Source organism: Marmota marmota, unplaced genomic scaffold (assembly GCF_001458135.2).
Source record: "Marmota marmota marmota unplaced genomic scaffold, marMar, whole genome shotgun sequence".
Lineage (NCBI taxonomy): Eukaryota > Metazoa > Chordata > Mammalia > Rodentia > Sciuridae > Marmota > Marmota marmota.
The window spans coordinates 128,797-142,690 of NW_026000255.1; the positions used below are offsets into that span (position 1 = coordinate 128,797).

The following is a 13,894-nucleotide window of genomic DNA, read 5'->3' on the forward strand; positions in this document are numbered from 1 at the left end:
AAACTATTTTTTTTAACATCTTTCTCAATTGCTCAGGGCATAATAGGAATCCTGGTCCATGGGGTAATTTGTTCTGCCTCCAGCAAGGATTTAACTTTCAACAAGTGCTCTGTTTGCTACCAGGATGTGACCACCTAATAGTGAGTACTTGGGGTTGTGTCTGGGAACTATTTACAAGTTTCTAATTGGGACAGAATCCCCAGTCATAGGCAGTAATCAGAGATAGATACTGAAGATAATACTACCTCTAACAGGATAGTATTATTTTCCTCTTGTATTTTTACCAAGAGTTATAGATTTGAATATTATGTTCTATTAAGTAAAAATTTCACATGTGAGTCAAGCACACTTTGCTTTCATCTTTAAGAGTTAATACTATACCTCCATCCACTTGTTTACTGGGTACTTGTTTTAGCTAAAGAGATCTGTTTCATATGCAATTCAAAAATGAATTGTCTTGTTTAAGGGTGGAGCAACAAGAACAGAAGCATTTTCTTTGTAAAACTGTGCCAATTTTAATACTAAAGTGGGAAATTAACCCATAAATTGACAATACTTGTTCCAGACAGGTATTATCTTGTGGTTTTGTTCACTAAATGCATGAGTGCTACCTGGGATTTAGGGAGATTTAGGTACCCTGTGTGACAGAGCAAGTTGTTGTTATTTACTTTTTGTTATAAAAACAGAAGTAATATGATAAAAAGGGTATATTTCTGCTACAAAGAGCCATCCATGATGGCAGAATTTCTAATTGGGACAGAATCCCCAGTCATGGGCAGTAATCAGAGATAGATATAGAAGATAATACTACTTCTAACAGGAAAGCCCAACAAGGAGAATAAACTAATCTTTTTAATTGTTGTAATTGTTCCAATGAGTCACCAAAGATCATCCAATTTAGAACCATGTTTTAGCTTAGGACCCAAAAAACACTCTTGTTCATATCACAGTTTTTGCTTATGAAGAGTCCTCTCTCTCTCTCTTTCTCTCTCTCTCTCTCTCTCTCTCTCTCTCTCTCTCCATATATTTGGCCTAAGAGAGGACAGCCTCACAGTTGATGTTAATTTTGATTTTATTGGGTAAAGTATTGTTTATTCTGTTAAACAGAAACATCTAACTCTGAGTTTGTCTTTAATGAGTTAGTTTTTAAAAATATTTTTATTACTGCATTATATTTGCATAACATTGGAGTTTGTTTTGTCATAATCATACATGCATGGAATTAACTTGCTCCATTTCAGTCCCCAGTAATTTCTCTCCCCCCACCCCACTCTTCTTCCTCTAATCTACTGGTCTTCTTTCTTCTATTTATTTATTGTTTTTAAATTGGCACCTTATATGTACATACAGATGAAATTCTCTCTGGTATATTCATATATGTACATAGCATAATTTGTTCATGAGTTTCTCTTAGATCCAGGGCAGCTATGGCCTCTGGATTTGTATCAGCACTGACCATCATGCCTGCAAAAGAGGACTGGGATTTGTCAGGAGCTTCCTAAGAAATACTTGGGTGGATGTACAACTTAATTAAACCTTTCTTCAGATTTTTTATATGCCACATTTCATTTGTCTTTTAATAAGCCCACTTCTATATTCCAAATTTGTCGAGAAGATCTATGGGCTTAGCTTTTTTCCCAGTGACTATTCCTATGCCATTATGATGCCTAATGTAACTTAAGTAACCTTCTAAGTCATAAAAATGCAAATCAAGAAAACATATTTGTGAACAGCTGTCCAAAGCATCTATGCGGGTCATTACTAATCTTTTTCTCTAATTATGCAGGATACTGTGTTGGGGACACCATTTACAATGCTGTACTATGGCATCCAAATATTTAATTTCATTCCCTATTGGTTGAAACTTGCTCCCTGTCAAATACATTCTATATAGGCAGGCAGTCCCTTTCGGTTTCGTGTCTGGGTCATTAAGAAGAGGCTCAGGCCTTAAGCAAGATAGAAGATGGATATTCTCCTCCTTGCCAGGATTGGCCCTCTTTACAAACTTTCCCTTTCTGTCTTATCTGTCTTTATTACTCTCTGGGTTGTTATTGACTACACAGAGGGTAAATTATCTCAGTCCCTATAATGGTGTTTCCATGTTTTGTTTTCCTCTCAGAGAGCACCAATCCTCCCCAGTGGGCTCCCCTCCATGGAATGTTTCATTCAGGAGTGTGGTCTCCTGTCTCCTCTCCATGTGGCCTCCTGGTGATAAGTTGTTTCCACTAAGGTTGGCACATGTGTCATGGTATGGAGCACCACTGTCTCATTTGCCATAAAGACGGCAACCACCTTCAGAGTCCTGTATTGGGCAGATCTTTAGGCTTCTTTGCCTGTGTTCACTTGAAGTAACACTAGCTAGTTCAGCCCAAGGGATTGAATAGTGATATAACTCTGGGGAGGGGAATAGAATAATGGCATCTACAAGGGCATAAATATCACAAGAGCAGATGCATTTTTCAGAGAGGCATCAAGTAGAGAATGCTTGCAAAGACTTCCCCTCCATCTGCTTTTAAGACACAGACCTGGACATGTTTCTGCCTTAGTGGATCATTTACTTGCCTAGGGACCTCCAGAGATGAGGATATTGTCATGCTTCCAAGTATCCCAAATCTTCAACCCAGTTACAGGGAGCTCTGCAAACTATATCATATTATAGATTCAGTAATAGTCCATCCTTATTCCAGAGACACACACCCTCTTTTCAGGTGCACAGGTCGTACAAAGTCCAGTGTCCACCTGGTGTAGGAACTCCAATTTTGACTGTCTTCCTTCATCAGGCAGCTTGGTGCCTCTTTTTCCAAAAGTCAGCTCTAATGGTGTAGATATTAATCATATTTATGTTAATAATAATGTTTACCTTGTGATGTAAAAATACTCATACTAGACACGTAAAATGAGTGGTATCTTTTAATATCTCAAGAGGAAAAAAAATTAAATAGTTTCTCTAAATAAAAATGTCAAGTCCAGAATTAATAAATGCATATCTAACATATGAAAGACATTTTATTATTATCACTTTACTATATAACATATTAGCGAATACACCAGATCGCATTTTCTCAAATGGCAAATGAGACAGTGGATAACATATTTTCTTTGATTCTCCTAAGAATCTCAACATCATCTGTCTTTTGGAGGATTCAGATTATTTTTTGTTTGTTTAATAATTTTTTTTTAGTTGTAGATGGACACAGTACCTTTGTTCATTTTTATGTGGTGCTGAGGATTGAACCCAGTGCCTCACATATGCTAGGCAAGAACTCTACCACTGACCACAAACCCAGCCCAAGGATTCGGATTCTTACAATGTCTGTGATACTGTCCATGAGGATATCACTGAGGCTTAGTAATAAATAACATTTTGCTAAGTTTTTCTATCAAGGTTCCCTTCTCAAGGTTTTCACATTTTTCTTCTAATCTGGATTTTAACACTTGATCAAGTGTTTCTTCATTATTGTGCACAGGATCTGTCTGAGGGATAGGTTGTGTTTGTTCATATGGGATATCCCCAGAAGGGTTATAGCATACTATTGTCCTGCCATCAGTTGTCAAAGCAAGCTCTTCTTGGAAGAGAAGAAAATGTAGATTTATGCCACACACCAGATAAAGCTCTGTTTTGGACTGGAAATAAATGCTTCAAGAAAGTTCTCTTTGATATAACTCACACTAATGCTGTTGCTGTCATGATGTTATAACATGATATGATGAAATATGTTCTGAAGAGCAACCACATTTAAAATCTGCTTCTAGGCACACCAATTTTTATTTCAAGAAACCACCATGTTGCCTCCTACACAGAAGAAGTGTAATTACCAAGTTCCAAATCTATAGCTTCTTAGGATTGTTTTGCCAATTGACTGTTTTACTGACTGGGCGGACTCAGTGATAATTTCTTATTCTCCAATAAAATCCCATTCTCCTCACCTGTTGTGAATTCTAAGATGTGGGGAGTGAGCACATGAAAAGACATGACCACAAGATGGCGGTAGAACACAACAAACTTCATTTGGATGGTGCTTTGACAAATTGGTAGCAAAATTTTTCAGATCAGGAAACTTTCCACAGAGGACAGCAGGAGGCCACCACTCGAAAGGGGAAGAGGATAAAGCAACACCTGGGGAAGAAGGGAATGGGAGAGGGCCTCTGGTCACTCCAGCTGTGAAAAAAAAAAAAAAAAAAAAAACCACCTTATTTTTATTGTTTTGAAAGTGTTGACCATCCTTCATCCAGTCCCCACTGAGTATGAGCCATGGGCATTTCAGAGGGTGGGGAGATTGACAAGTTAACCTCACTTACAGGCTAGTGTCTCTTTCCTCATTAAGTAGTGACTCTCCAGTAGGGCCAGGCTTATCCAAAACCTGTAGACACCATTTTCATTTTAGTAAACAGATCTCTTTTGCCAATTCAATCATGGTCCATAGGGTAATTGACTATGTAGTCTGGGTGTTGTGGTTCACCAGCAAGAGGGCAAGTCTATGATGTCAGAGTGTTTTTAGGGGAAACACTGGCACATGTGTCTTCTTTTTTTTTTTTTTTAAAGTCACCCTTGGATTTGCCTTAACTATTGTTGGGTGCATTTTGTGAAGTATGCAAAGTGGGTAAACTCTGAATGTCTACAGGTAAACTCTAAATGTCTATAAATATGCTTTTTGGTCTATATTTAAAGTCATTTCATGTGCAAATGTTTGCACTTGGTGCTGGCAATTCTTAACATAAATGTCCCCATCTATTGTGGATAAGTATATAAAAAGGGGCAAATATACAGAGGCCACCTTTATTCTATTGATATAATATGTCACTAGGTAGGCCACTCTGATTAATCTGACTCATAGCATCTGAGTCCAAATCTGTTTAATTTGAACTATCAACATAGATTTAAGCAAAAAAAAAAAAAAATGTAGTGTTAACCTGAACTTAAAATGTTAAACATTCTACATAACCATACTACTGCTCTTGAGATTTTATGTGAGAAAAATAAAGTTTTATGTGAGAGAAATAAAGTTGTACAAAGTTGTTTACAAGGATATTCCTAACTCCTCTATTTGTAATAATCTAAACCTGGAATAAACTCAAATAATCTTACTATAAATAAAAGCACACAGAAAAAGTAATAGATTATTAATAGTAATAACAGCATGAATATATACTAATCTAGATATAAAAGGCAAAATGTATATCATGTATGATTTCATTTACATAAAATTATAGAAAGCACATACTAGACTATAGTGTGAAAAAATTGATCAGGAGTTGCACATGAATGGGAATGGTTAGGGGTATATTTTCAATCTTTTGTGTGGGGATATCTGATTTTCCCTGCACCCTGTGTTAAAGAGGCTACATTTTCCCCAACATGTATTTGTGCTGTCTTTGTCCCTGATGTGTATGTGTGCTATAGACATGTGGGTTTACTTCTGGGTCCCGTATTCTACTTCTCACATCTATGTGTCTGATTTTGTGCTAATACTATGCTGATCTTGTAACTCTGGCTTTGTAATGTTCTTTGAATAAGTTATTGGTATGCCTTCAGCCTTGGACTCTCTGCTCTGGTTTGTTTTGTGGTTCAATGTAATCATTAGGATTGTTCTTTCAATTTCTGTGAAGAATGACACTGGAATTTTCATGAATATGGCATACAATCTGTAGATTACTTTAGATTAAATATGGTCATTTAAACAATATTAATGTTTCCATTCTGTTTTCTAGTGTATTCTTTGATTTCTTTTTGCAGTGTAATTTTAATTATAGAAATTTTTCACCTGGTTGGTTAGGTTTATTCCTGGGCATAATGGGTTATTTTTTTAATTGACTTTTTTTAAAAAATAAATTACATTGGAATGCATTACAATTCTTGCTACACATATACAGCACAATTTTTCATATCTCTGTTATGTATAAAGTATGGTGACACCAATTTGTGCCCTCATACACGTACTTTGGATAATGATGTCTATCACATTCCACCATCCTTGCTAATCTCCTGCCCCCTCCCTTCCCTTTCCACTCCTCTGCCCTGTCTAGAATTCATCTATTCCTCCCATGCTCCCCCTCCCTACCCCACTATGAGTCAGCATTATAGGGGTTATTTTTACTTGTTATTTTTACTGATTTCTTTCTCTACAAGTTCATTATTGGCTTATAGAAAATCTATTGAGTTTTGTAGGTCTATTTTGTAAATTCCTGCTTTACTAAATTTACCAGCTCCAAGAGTTTGTTAGTGGAATCCTCAGAGTTTTCTAAGAATCATATCATCCTCAAACTGGAATAATTTGAATTTCTCCTTTCTTATTTGTATTTCATTTATTTCTTTCTCTTGCATAGTTGCTTTGGATAAATTTTCTGGTAGTTAATTTAATAACAGCATGAATATGTATACCCTTTCATTGTGCCTGATCTTACAGGAAGGCTGTCAATTTTACCCATTTAGTATGGTATTAGCTATGGATTAGTCATGTATAACCTTTCTGATAATGAAATATGATTATTCTATACCTGCTGTTTCAAGAATTTTATCATGATGGAATGTTGAATTTTACCAGTCTATTTTTTGTACCTCTTGTGAAGATCATGTAATTTTGTTACTGATTCTATTTATTTGTTGCATTACTTTTATTGATTTGCATTTATTGATCCATCTTTGCATCCATGGAATGAAAGCAACTTGATCACAGTGTATGATCTGTATAAATGATTATTAAATTTGACTTGAAAATATTTAAGGTTTTTGCATCTATGTTCTTAAAGGACATTAATTTATAATTTAATTTTTGTATTAGATTTAGACAGCAGGAAAATACTGACATGATGTAATTAGTTTGAAAGGATTCATTTGATTTTCAAAAATTTTTATTGGTACATTATAATTATTTATAAGACTTGGAATCATTGTTACATACTTGTACATTTCACCCCTTCTTTTTTTTTCTTTTTTCTCCAAAGAAGCTTCAAATTATGAGAGAAAACATATGACCTTTGACTGTCAGTGTTTGGTCTTCTTTTATGTGAGGGGGAATGAAGTTACATGGCAGTTATTAAGAGCCACAACTGAAACAGATGAAGACTAAGTGCATGCCCACTGTTGTCACCCTTTGCTAGAACAGGTTTTAGGAATTACAATGTGAACATATTTGTAGGTAATTTTTTCTTCTTTTGTATATTATTTGTACACAATGTTAGGATGTATTTGTTGTTACAAATTATACATGCATACAATGTAACAATATAATCTGGCCAATATCCTCCCCATTATTTCCCTTTTCCCTCCAATCCTGTCTTCCCCACTTACTTTCCTCTACTCTGCTTCTGTTGATTTTCATAATATCAACCCCAATTTTATATCCCTTTTTAGTCTCAAGCTTCCATATATGAGAGAACACATATGACCCTTTACTTTCCGAGTTTAGCTTATTTTGCTTAACGTAATGTTCTCAAATTCCATCCATTTTCTGGCACATGACATAATTTCATTCTTTATGGCTGGATGAAACTCCATAGTGTACATGTATGATATTTTATTCTCCACTCACCTGTTGACAAACCCTTAGGTTTGTTGCATAATTTGAAATTTATGAATTGTGCAGCTCTAAACATGGGTGTGGATATATCATGGCAAGAAGTTTATGTTAATTTTTTCTGGATAAATACCAAAGAATAGGATAGATGGGTCATATGGTTTTTCCATCCCTAGCCTTTTGAGTAAACTCCATTCTAATTTCTGTAGTGGTTAAATAATCTACATTCCAACAGTTTACAAGAGTTTCTATTTCCACACATCCAACCAGAATCTATTACTATTTGTATTCTTTGAAAAATGTGTTTAATTAATTCTGATTTTTTTCTAATTGATGCCCTATACATAAAAGTGGAATTCATTGTGTTGTCTTCATATATTCACATGATATAGTTTGGTTAATTTTATTCTGTTGTTCCTCCCACTTCCCCAACTGTTCCCCTTCCTCTGCTCCACTGTTCTTCCTTCTATTTGCATGAAAATTTCCCCATTTAAGTTATTATTTTTCTCTATCTTCCACATATGAGAGAAAAGCTTTGAACCTTACCCTTCTGGATCTGGCTTATTGCACTTAGCATTATGTTCTGTTTATTAACCAGGAAATGTCATTATTTCATTTTTTTATGGATGAGTAAAACTCCATTGGGTATATATACCTCACTTCCTTTATCCTATAATCTGTTGAGGCACATAGAGACTGATTTCATAACTGGGTTATAGTTTATTGTGTTTCTGTAAACAATGGTAAGCAGGTATCTCTATAGTGTGCTGATTTTAGTTATTTAGGTAAATAACAAGAAATGTGGTAGCTGCATCATATTGGTTCCATGTTCCATTCCTATTTTTTTGTACCAGGGATTGAATCCAGGGGTACTTAACCACTGAGTCACATCTCCACATGCCCATTCCATTTAACTTTTTTAAAATTGTGAGATAGGATCTTGCTAAGTTGCTCAAGGCTCACTAAGTTGCTGAGTCTGGCTTTGAACCTGCTGTCCTCCTTCCTCAGCTTCAAATGCTCCTGGGATTACAGGCATGTGCCACCATTCCCGGTGCATTCCTAGTCTTTTGAGGAATCTCTGGACTGCTTTACAAAATGGTTATACGAATCTTTAGTCCCATCAAGAATGTTTAAATGCACCATTACCTCCACATCCTCACCATATTTTATTATTACTTGAATTTTTATCATTGCCATACCAATTGAAGTGAAGTTAAATCTCAGTGAAATTCTAATTTGCATATTTCTAATTGCTAAGATATTGAACTTTTTTTTACATAAATTGGTTGGACATTTGTATTTCTGCTTTTTAGAAAACTTTTGAGAAATAATCTGTCTAGTTCACTTGCCCATTTATTCATTGGGTTTTATGCTTAGTTTTCTTTCTTTCCTTCATTTTCTTTCTTTTTTTTTTTGTACTGGGGATTAAACCCAGGGGCACTCAAACACTGAGCTACATACCCAGACCTATTTTGTATTTTATTTAGAGACAGGGTCTCACTAAGTTGCTTAGGCTGGGCTTGAACTCACAATCTTCCTGAAGGCCTCCAAAATTCCTAGAATTATAGGCATGCACCGTCACAACTGGCATTTATTGGTTTTGTTTGTTTGTTTTGGTGTTAAGTTTTTAAAAATTCCCTATATATTCTGGTTACAAATTTCTTTTTGAAAGAGTAGCTGGCAAACAATATCTCATATTATGTATGCTGAATCTTCATGCTCCTAATTATTCCCTTGGTTGTGCAGAAGATTTTTAATTTGATGCCATACTGCTTATTGATTTTTGGTTATATTTATTGAGCTTCAGGAGTGTAATTAATGAAGTCAATGTTTGCAACAGTGCTTGTGTTTTTTCTAGTAGTTGTCCAGGTTAAGCTATGGATCTAGTTTCCTTTCTAGTTTCCTTTCTCACATTTGTCACCATAGATATGAATTTTCAATGTAATATTTGGAGTGCAGATTCAACTTGCTGGTCATTATTTAGCATCTTCTCAATATCTCATATGGGATGTCATATGAAAGAAATAGAGCTCACTATCCTCAGTATCCCAAGCCTGTGTTACTCTAGGCATAAATCTTTCTCTCATGCTTGTCCAGGCACACTCTGTACCCCACAATAGGTAACTGTTGGGTCAGGATGGCAACTTTCTTTATGAATTCCCAGTCTCTTGCCTCTGCACACTACCATGTGGTCACCTAAAATAGTTTTCTGCCACTGTGGCAAATCTGGTTCCTGCTGTAGTATCTGCCTATGGATGTACAATTTTGTTTACTTTCAACTCAACAATTTCCTATAGTCTCTGGGTCTAATAAAATTAGCCTCGCTCAACTTCACACGTTCATTCAAGTCAATTTTATTTACCATGGTTTCCTCTCTCTTTGCTTATGCTCCTCCTCTGGTCATGCTTTTACTCTCATTGTGTCCACTTTCTAATCTGTTTTCCCTCTACTTTAAATATATGAGGGGAAACATACAATATTTTTTCTCTCTGAATCTGGCTTATTTAGCTCAAATATGGTGTCCAATTCCATTCATTTTTATTCAAATGACAATATTTCAGAGTAGATAAGGCACATTCAGAATGGTATGTCCATAGACTTCAAATGACAATATCTTATTCTTCTTTATGGCTGTAAAAAATCCATTGTGTATTAGTAACACATTTTCTTCATCCATTCATTTTTTGGCAGATGCCTAGGCAGATTACACAACCTGGGTACTGTGAATTTTGCTACAAGAGGCATAGATGTGCTTGTAACTATAAAGTATGCTGACTTTAATTATTTTTTTATCTTTTGTTTTTTATTTGTTCTTTTTAAGTACCTGACAGTAGAGTATGTTTTGACATATTTATACAAACATGGAGTACATTCTATTCTAATTAGTATCCCAGTCTTGTGGTTGTACATGCTGTGGAGAGTCACTGTTTTGTATTCATATGTGTACATAGGAAATTTATGTCAATTCATTCCACTGTCTTTCCTATTCCTATTCCCCCCTCCCTTTCCTTCATTCCCCTTTGTCTAATCCAATGAACTTCTATTCTTCCCTCTCCCCTGCCTTGTTGTTATTGGAGTGGCATATCTGGATCATATAGTAGTTCTATTTTTTGCTTTGTGAGGAATCTCCATAATGGCTTTCTTGGTAATTCCTAATTTACATTCCCATTGGCAGTGTATAATTGCTTATTTTTCCCAAATGCTATTCTGCATTCAGTTGTATTTGTATTTTTGATGGTTGGCATTCTAACTGGAGAAAGACATAATCACAATATAGTTTTGATTTATAGTTCCTCTATGACTACAGACATTGAAATTTATTCTCATACACTTTTTGGTCATTTGTACAACTGAAACATGACCTGAAACTGATATTGTGATATCTCTAGCATTGTTAATTTGGCTCAGAATTTCTTTGGCTCATATGGATAATTTTGTTCTTTCACATGAATTTCAGGATTTTGTTTTCTAGTTCTGTAAAGAATATCATTGGAATTTTGTTAGTGAATATGTGTAATACATATATTGTTTTTTATTATATGGCCATTTTAACAATATTAATTTTGTTCATCAATGAATATAGCATGTTTCTCCATCTTAGATTATCATCTTCAATTTATTTCTTCAATTTTCTATATATTTTATTGTAAAGATATTTCACCTTTTTGGTTAATTTATTCCTAGCTTTGAAGCTATTTTGAAGGAAATCATTTCCCTCATTTTTTTTTTCTCAGCAGATTCATTGTTTCATTTCATCCTCAATTTTTAAGGATATATTTGCTGATTATTATGGTTCAGATGTGATGACCCCCAAAATCTGACATGTGAGACAATGCAAGAAGATTTGAGGGAGAAATGATTGGGCTATAGCTTTATCCTAATCAGTGAATTAGTCCCTGATAGGTATTCACTGAGTGGTAATTGAAGTGGTAAGGTACATTGGGGAGTTTGGAATTGGGGCATGGCTTTAGGGTATATATATTGTATCTAAAGAATGGAGACACTCTCTCTGCTTCCTGATCGTGTTGTGAGGTGCTTCCCTCTGCCATACTCTCCTACATTGATGTTCAGACTCACTGTGAGCCCCAAGGAATGGAGTTTTCCATCTATGGACTAAGACCTCTGAAACCATGAGCCTTCAAATAAACCTTTACTCCTCTACAATTGTGTGGATCAGGTCCTTTAGTCACAGCTGCAAAATAGCTGACTAAACACTGGTTATAGTTATCCACCTTTGCAAATTTTCCTTGAAATGCCACATTCCACGCATTTCTTGTTTTTAGAGTTTCTACTGAGAAATCTGCTGTTATCAGTGACTTGTTTTTATAAATGACATGGTGCTTCTCTCTTGTAGGTTTTTTTTTAAGACAGAGAGAGAGAGAGAGAGGGAGAGAGAGAGAATTTTAATATTTATTTTTTAGTTCAAGGTGGACACAACATCTTTGTTTGTATGTGGTGCTGAGGATCGAACCAGGGCCGCATGCATGCCAGGCGAGCCCGCTACCTCTTGAGCCACATCCCCAGCCCCTCTCTCTTGTCTCTTTCAACTTTTTGCATTGCAACCATAAAATGTTTTAGAATGGCTCCTTTCTGATATTATTTGAAGTTCTAAATGCCTCCAGTACCTTCATGATCATTTCATACAGAAGATTCTAGAAATTTTCTACTATTATTTCACCTATGCCATTGGTATGTATTTCTTCTCCTTCCCAAATTTGAGCTTTTTAATGTTGTTCCAGAGCACTTGTGTATTCTCATTTTTTTTTATTTTCTATTATTGTCTGAATAGTCCGATTCCTATGCCTTATCATTGAGCCCTTATGCCATTCTTCTGAATGATTTAGTCTGTTAGTCTCCACTGTATTTTTAGCTGATTAATTGATTTTTTTTTATTTCTAAATTTTATTTTTATTTCTCTTTCAGTATCTCTTTATCTTTATTGAAATGTTCTTTAATATCCTGAGTTTTCTTCCTCAGTTTATTCCTTAAGTCTTTTAGAAAAATTTATTATTTTAACAGTTAACTTTTGAATCCTTTTGTCTGGCATTTCATTATTTCAATATCTCTGAATTTAGTTTTGAGGGATTTTTGAAATTTTAGTGTCATATTGACTTCTTTTCACATTATCTATTTTTATTTGAAATTTGCTATTTTGTCTACCTCTACTATACTTATGTAAGGGGCTTTTTAGTGAAATTCTTTCTTTAGTATTTGCCCTGGGCTGGGGATAAAATTCAGTGTCAAAACTTCTCCTCAATATAATCGCTGTTAAAATTAATCCCTAGCACTGCTTTCAGAAGAACTAATAATCATCATTAACCATTAAACCATAGTTACTTAATCAAAGATATTCTTCATTACTCCATTAGTCCAACAGTGGAAATAGAGAGAAATAGTCTAGGATGGAAAATTAAGTATTATAAAAGTAGCATTGCTATTCAACTACATAAAAACAAAATGTGAAGAGACATAGAAGCATATAATGCAAAAAGAGAGAGAGAAAAGTGAGAGTCTAGAATCATCAAGAAGAAAAGTGTTAGAATAAATCTAAGAGAACCATTATTATTAAGGGATGCAATATCAATTAATTGGGACAATACCAGTGAAATTATTTTTAAAAAACCTAGCTTTAGAGAGGTTTAAATTATTCACTGACAAGCAATTTAAGATGGAGATATTTCTTTGAGCCTTCCGTATTTAAATCTGTCAGGTTTGGGGAGGCACAGTAAATACCTATGCCATCTGAACTTGTAGTCTGAGTTTGTCTGGGTATAGAGGTCATGCCCACAAGAACCATCTCCCTGCTGTGTTGGAGAGTTGTATATTTAGATTTTCCCACGGCATAACTCAGTTTTATGCTTAAAAACTGCACAACACTTAAGTCCTGACATCCATATTCACAGAATTTATTCTGCCCCTGTCTGGCACAAAACTTAGAGGTTTTCATATTTCCTTGGTGTGTTCAGGCATGTAGCAGCTATCTGTAAAGTTAGAGGAAGTCTGATTATCTGTGATTTAGTGTCTCAGTCTCTTGCTGGTTGGGACTGAAGACTTTTGTGCCTGCCTATAAAAATATTTCATATGCTTAGAGCAATCAAAGTTGTGAATCCATATGTGTGGTTTTCAAGGTTCACAAGGTATGATGGTCCAAAGCAGAGGCATGACAATTCAGGAGCAGAGGCACAGGGCTTTCCATTCAGAAATGTGGTGTCAGTGGTAGAGGATGTGGGGTGCGTCATTACTGAGATGTGGACCAGGAGTGGTGGCCAACATGTGGGGCAAGTACAATGACAGTCTGCAGCTGGGAGTAGAGTGAGACAGCAGTGGACCATTTCTAGGGCATACATGGTGTTGATCCATTTCTGTGGCGGGGGGGGGGG

At 35.3% G+C, this 13,894-nt stretch overlaps 1 pseudogene; it reads right to left on the minus strand.

The window, feature by feature from the left end:
- Positions 1-3,123: 3,123 nt before the first annotated feature.
- LOC107159963 overlaps positions 3,124-13,894 on the minus strand; it is a 25,062-nt pseudogene continuing 14,291 nt past the window's right edge.